We start from the raw sequence: 7,278 nt of genomic DNA, 5'->3' as shown, positions 1-7,278 counted from the left end.
GACAGACAGCCTCTTATACTCTCCATTTCCAGTGGGGTAGAAACAGATGTTAAAGCCTCTTATGCACATAGGATCTCAAATCAAGATATGAATCGACCAGCGCATTTGCGTTGAGGGGAATATAAATAAGACATTCAAACACTTTCAATTTTGGCAACTCTTCACATGCTTAAAACTCCTTTATCAAAAATGGAATTTGTAATAGCTGATGTTCAGAGGGGAAAAGAGGAAGTGATAAGAAAGAGAATGCACCAGCAATCCTGAAGCATGAACTTCCAGCCAGCAATAATCCCTCTCATAGCATCATGAGGGATTGAACCATGGTTCTTTCATTTACAGTGAATGCCAACCCCACACATTCAAAAATCATCAGTCAGGCTCCAAAAACCCACGAGACTGGCTTAAAAATCATGAGAGTTAAAAAAATAGATTTGGGGTTCTTTGTCTTTACCTCCTGGTTTCTTTGCTTCCCGTTTCCAAGCTTTTCTCTGTAACCTGGAGGGCTAGAAACATACTTTTTTGAAAATTCAGATTCTCATGGATTCTGTTGATTCCAGCAGTTGGGGCTTTAAGAAAAACACCAAATATCACAAGATTCAGGATAAATTTGTGAGCGCTGGCAATGCTCATTGTTATCCCAATATATGTAAAGTACCCATCACTTGTACTATCTGGACACATCTTAAATGGCTTGTAAGGTGTCTCTGACATTTTCATACAAGGGTAGAAAAGGACCACATTCCGCTACAACTGTAACTGCAACGTAGAGCTGGGTAAAATTTGTCATCAATAAGAAATTTCAACTAAAGTGTATGCCTTTCCATAGAATATCAAGGTTGGAAGGGACCCCAGGAGGTCATCTAGTCCAACCCCCTGCTCAAAGCAGGACCAATCCCCAATTTTTGCCCCAGACCCCTAAATGGCCCCCTCAAGGATTGAACTCACAACCCTGGGTTTAGCAGGCCAATGCTCAAACCACTGAGCTATTTCATCAAACACAAACATTTTAGTGGAATGCTTTCATTTTCAGTAGAATTTTCCACCTTTTATTCCCCCTCCAAATCAACAACCGGACATTTACGCTGAACAAGGTTTTTTAAAAAAATGCAAAACACAAAAAATTTGGGTGTTGGAGGGTTTTTTCTGTTGTTGTTATTTTGGGGTTTGGGGGTTTTTTTTTTGTTTTTTTTTAAAGAAAACACAAGAATGAGAAAATGAAAAAATGGAATTTAAAAAAAAAGTTCTGTGGAAAATAAATGGTATTTTCTTCCAGTTCTGCTATAAAGATAAAGAAGGCCTGATCCTCTGAGGTGTTGATCACCCTTAGCTCCCACTGATTGCACTCAGCACCTTTCAGGATCAGGGTCTATGCCCAGCTAGTATTTCTTAGTGCCTGAGAGCTGCTGAGTGTCCTCAACACCCATTGGCTTCAGTGAGTATTGCAGATATTCAGCACCTCTCAGGATCTGGTCTCTCCAGAGAAAGCCCTAAGCAAAGCAAGGTGCCTTGCAACGCTTACTCAGTGTGGCTAAGTTTATGCTTAGATGTATTTCCAGCAGGGAAATAAGAATCAGTTCAAACCTTTTTCTGAATCTCAGACTAACCCCAAATCCTTATGGAGGTTTGAAAATTTTACAGATAAGAAATTGCTATTAAATTTTCAGGCACTTCTTGATTCTGGGCAGGAGCAGCAGGACCAATACCACACGAAAAACCATTGGTGAGATATTCCCAGCCTGACTCAGACCAGAAAGAATCAGACCTCCCAGCACAGGATCCTTTTATGAGATCTCCAGCACCATCTCTTGATTGCACACTTGTGGATCAGCTTTGTATGCACAGCTGAACATTTGGGGTGCTTATCTCAACCAAACTGAACTACAGACTTTTGAGTTTCACTCATCTCCAGTAACAATTAGGCTCCCTTGCCCATGTGGGAGGTTTTATTGCTCACTATTCCCATTTTAACCCCGCCAGTCACCTGCCCTGATAAGAGAAGCCAGAAAGGGTGCTCTGACTGTAGAGGCATTCTGTGATTTGACAATATGACTAGATTATGTCCAAAGGGAAAGTATCCTCTTTAACATCTTGATTGCTGATACAGCCAAGGAACACAGGGTGAATTAAAATTTAATGGTCCCAGATCAATCCAGGTGTAATTCCATTCCCATCCTGTAGTCGTCCAACCACACTATCTCACCCTTAAACAGATTCTTCCGCCCATACCCCCACGCATAATCATGGTGAGGGCATCTCAGTAACTTCATCCCATGGCCTCCTGATTGCCAGCCAGTCTGCAGAGAGCTGAGGCAGATGGACCCACAGCGTGAGCATCTATTCCCACACCAACTGTGGGGGTGACTCTTGGAGGCCAGCATTCACTGATCCCAAATTCAGAGGCACTTCTGACCTCAGGGACTGGATCCTGGTGCTCCAAAAATCTTACCTTGATCTGCCACTGGGAACAAAATCCCCAAACCACGTGTTCAAAGTGGAGGAAAAGCTTGGATTCAGTTCTCTCTGCCATCCCTCTTTCTTGCTTCTCCCCCCAAGGATATGTTCTCTCTTTTAATTATTAAAATAAAAGTCTAGAATATGGAAGAAACTGAATGTTCACAGTGTGGGGTATGGGCTTTGCCATTGGATGTGCTGGGAGACTTTGAGGGTAGCCATTTCACATTGCAGAAAGTAGGAGAAGGGGCTGCTGCTATCCAATGAAGATCTCATCTCATGAGTTAAAAAGCCCCTGAAAGACAGGTGGAGCAGCAGAGGAGGTGCTGTAAACAAAGGGGCCAGATTCATAAGCATTTTATCAATTCAGGCATGCACCTGACTGAGAAACTTGCAGTGGGAAGTCTACTAATCTAAGGCTATTTAAAAGCTGACCTTCACTCCACCTCTTCCAGGTTTTGAGAGATGGTATATAAGGTATGTACATGCCTTTTATGTCACCATATATATTAAACTACATTAATTGCACACTTTTCCAGAGAAACCACTTTGGCTAAATTATTTTCCCAGCATTATCCGGGTACGAGTGTAAGGCCTTTGTTCAGCAAAGTACTTAAGTCAGTGTTGGGCAACCTGCGGCCCACACACGACCTGTCAGGGTAATTCGTTGGCAGGCCATGAGACAGTTTACATTGACCATCCCCAGGCACGGCCGCCCGCAACTCCCAGTGGCCGTGGTTCACCGTTCCTGGCCAATGGGAGCTGCGGGAAGCAGCAGCCAGCATGTCCCTGCTGCCCGTGCTGCTTCCCACAGCTTCCATTGGCTGGGAATGGTGAACCGCAGCCACTGGGAGCTGCAGGCGGCCATGCCTGGGGACAGTCAATGTAAACTGTCTCATGGCCCAACAGCGGATTACCCTGATGGGCCGCAGGTTGCCCACCACGGACTTAAACACATGCTTAACTTCAATGGGCATTGACCTGAATGCTTAAAGTTTAACATGTTCTTAAGTGCATTGCTGAATTGGGGCCTTTGAGAATGAAATCAGAATACATGGACAAACCGCTGACATTCTGTAAGCCAAGTGTAAGAACAGTACATTATTTTGAATATTTGATTCCTATAAGCATGACGTACCATACAACTTCATAAAGCACATAATCTTCTATACAATAGAAATCCAGTCACAAAATAACTACGAAGTCAAGACATACCAGCACAGCTAGCCAGCAGTAAGAGTGTGGGCATGGGAGACTAGAGTGGTTGCAGCTGAGGTGTAAACCAGTTGAAGAGTACAGCCAATGAGGCAGCAGAATACAGGAAGGAACTGGCGAGAGAAGGAGATTAAATAGGCCAGATTCTGTGAAGTGACAGAGGATGCGAGTGCTAGAGGAGTGGGAGAAACAGAGACAGGAGCAGTGAGAGGTGAGGTACACAGCAACAAGGCCTTAGAGGGTTTTAAATAAAAGCAGGACAATTTTGACCAGGATCCTGAAATAAATGGAAACATAGGAACTGTAGTAGATTACAGCCAGATAATCAATTTTGTAATTGACAACAGCTGGTACCAGATGCTTCAGAGGAAGGTGCAAGAAACCCTGTAATGGACTTGCCAGCCCAGGGAGAGTTTTCCTCCTAACCCTCATTAGTTAGAGATTAATCTATGTCCTGAAGCATGAGGGTTTGTATTCTTTATAAATGTTTTATCCAGTCTAATGTAGCTGTAGATGTTCTCATTCAAATAAATGTGTAATCCTACTGAGCTCTTGGCTTCATTGATATCTTGTGGCAATGAGTTCCACAGTCTGTGTTAAACTAACCTTTTACAAGTACTAAATGCATAGTCTTTCGACATTATTGGATGTCCTTGTACTATGAGAAAATAGGGGCACCTAATTTAACTTCTCTAAACCTTTCATTACTTTATATACTTTTTGTTCTCTTCCCTAAACTGTCCTCATTTCCTCTTACATAAATAGCTCCATGGGGGTGTTGTCTGAGGGGGGACATTGATCTGAGCACACTTTTTTGTACCTGTGGGAAGACAGGAAGCAACGTTCTGCATGTGCCATGGTCTAGGCATGGGGGGCAGGGAGGAATTTATGGAGACCCCGGAGCAGGCAGTTGTTGTCATTCAGCTGAGAGGCACAGATGAGGATTTCGGCACAGACGGAGGCAATGGCTAGCACTGCTGGATTAACAACTGGCAGATTTACAGACATAGAAGACATGGAAGGAGGAGGATGGTTGAAGGGGAAGCATGCTGCCAAAGGTATGGATGGTAGAGGTGAATGGGAGGGCCGAGTTACGGAGAGAGAGCCCGGGGTGGAATTGTCTGTGGAAAGTATTTCTGCCTATGCAGTTAACAAGGGTGATAGCGGTTTTGGTTCTGAAAGTGCTCTGTCCCCATGGCACCCAGATTACAAGAAGAAAGCTTGTCACTGACTAGCATATAGACCCAGCATAAGAAAAAATCCTCATGACCTCTCCTCCTCCTGGTCCAGTAACAAATACATACGGAAAGAAGAAGAAAAATGTTTCCAGCCTCCTCCAAAGGAGGCCACGGGTAGGCTATGTATGTTAGGGAGGAGACTGTTTCCAAGTAGCGGGCACCCATCAAAGAAGGCCGTAGTTGGAGGGGGAAGGGAGGCGTCTGCCCGTTGTACTTCTGTGTGCTGCAACAGCAGATTGAGGACCTGGTTTTGATCTTCGTTTAAGTTCTCTACTTCACATTGTTAAACACAGCCTCACTGTCCCCAGGAGACAAAGTCAGTGGGAAACCAGGTGTTGCCAGATCACCCCTGATCGTTATTCTTGCTTTTTTCACAGAGAGGAAATAGTGTGTACGCACCAGCAGGTGGTTTACACTGGGTCAGCCAGGAAATCTGTGGCTGGTTTTTTTTTTAATAGAGATATATTTTTATTTCAGGTTCCAGGAAAGATCTGTCTTTTCTCTAAGATAAAAAATGTACATGGCTAAAATTTTTGAGATAAAAGCTACAGGGTGGGCTTGCTGTGAAGGGAGATCACATTTGAGGTTGAAGAACATGTCTGTAAATGGAACATTGAAGCTAAGAAACTATGAATTTTGTGTCTATTATTAGTTGTGTTACAGTAGCAACTAGAACCCCCCACACGAAGATCAGGGCTCCGTTGTCCACATAGGAGGAGACACAACAGACAAAATAGGTGCTACAGTAACACAAATATATAATAAATAATCATAATAATGTGGTCGGTGCAAGGAAATATTATTAGCTCCATTCTACAGATGGGGAACTGAGACACCGAGAGATTCAACGATTTACCCATGTTCACACACACTGTAGCAGGGCCAGAAATTAAACCAAATGCTTCTGAGTTCCACTCCAGTGCCTTAATCATAAGACCATGCTTCCTTTGTGCAGATCAGTGATGAGTGCAGAACAAGAGTGGATTATTGTGGCTGCATTTCTCTGTTTTAAAATGTTTGAAAAGGCTGTTGAGGGGAAAGTGGGCAGAAATGGGGGGACAGGAGAAGGCTGTATTTTTTTTTTGGCTTTACAAGGGAAGTATTTTTCAGAGGCTTGTGAGTTGGTCACGATTCATGCCCGTGGAGAAAGTAATTCACATAATCAAAAAGCCCTGAGCAATCATCAGTGGATCTGGCATTAACTGGCAACCTCTTTGGCCATCTCAGCAAGATGACCAAGAAGTAAAAGGGCATTGGAGGCTGAATTTTCCCCTCAATCAGCTGAGGTAGTCCCTCCAGGTCAGGGTTGAGGAATACAGGTAAGGCAGTTCAGGAAAGCCTGCACTGTTGGTGCTTGATGATATAATTTTTGGGCACAAGGAACTCCACAGTGGGCCCTTTGCAGGTAGCCAGGGGATTTTCATATCCCAAGATATCAGTCCAGTCCCTTTCACAGATGCTATATTAATTACAGCTGAATATTCCTTCAAACTAAAAAATACATTTCAATTTGACCATGTGCGCAAACCTTTCATGTGCATTTTCCACGAACATCAGATTAATTGGTGATCTTCACTAGCCTGGGTAGTCCTGTAAAGCTACACACAGAACACTCAGCTTATCACCATCAGAGATATTTGACTGGCACATTTCGTTGGAATCTCTGAAATTTGAATTGCACACTACATTGGTTCGTTACTTCTATCTTCTAATCAGGGAGCAGAAGCAATGCTACTATGTGACTAACGTAGTTAACCAAACCAGTGTGAGTTCTGAAGTTTGAATATCAAATATTCACATGGGACTGTTAATGAACGATTCATAGCGTGTGGGAGAGGGGTGACATTTCGCTAAGAAATTTATGAATGACTTTGACTAACAAATTCAGTTTGAGATTCTATAATCTGATTGCAAAGAAAAAGAAGTGAAACTGGATAAATAAATTATTTCCTACCAATAATTCACTCAGATCAAATATTTGTGCTAAAAGGTTAAGAGTGGAACAGCTCCGGAAATTACTCCTACTCCTCTCCCCTCCATAAAACATTTAAACAAAAATGAAAAAAACATTAATTTTGATCAAAAATTATCAAAAATGTCCAAGTTTCCACCGGTATCCTCAGATTTTTTTAAATTTTTTTTTTAAACAGACACGGGATTTTTTTCACCAAAGTCGATCATTTCTTCAAAAACCATTTACCACCAGCAAAATTTCTGACTAGCTGAGGTTAAAAGGGATAAAACAAAGTTGTATTTGATCTTTGTTGTGGGTGGGTCTGTCACCCTGTTTTTAGCTCACCTGCCTTGGAGGATACATGTGGGTAATGAACCCATCTATAAGCAGGTTTCAGTTGGACATTCCTAAAGTGAAGGA

Source organism: Natator depressus, chromosome 12 (genome assembly GCF_965152275.1).
Source record: "Natator depressus isolate rNatDep1 chromosome 12, rNatDep2.hap1, whole genome shotgun sequence".
Lineage (NCBI taxonomy): Eukaryota > Metazoa > Chordata > Testudines > Cheloniidae > Natator > Natator depressus.
The sequence above is the reverse complement of the archived record's forward strand: the minus strand, read 5'-3'. Positions refer to the sequence as shown.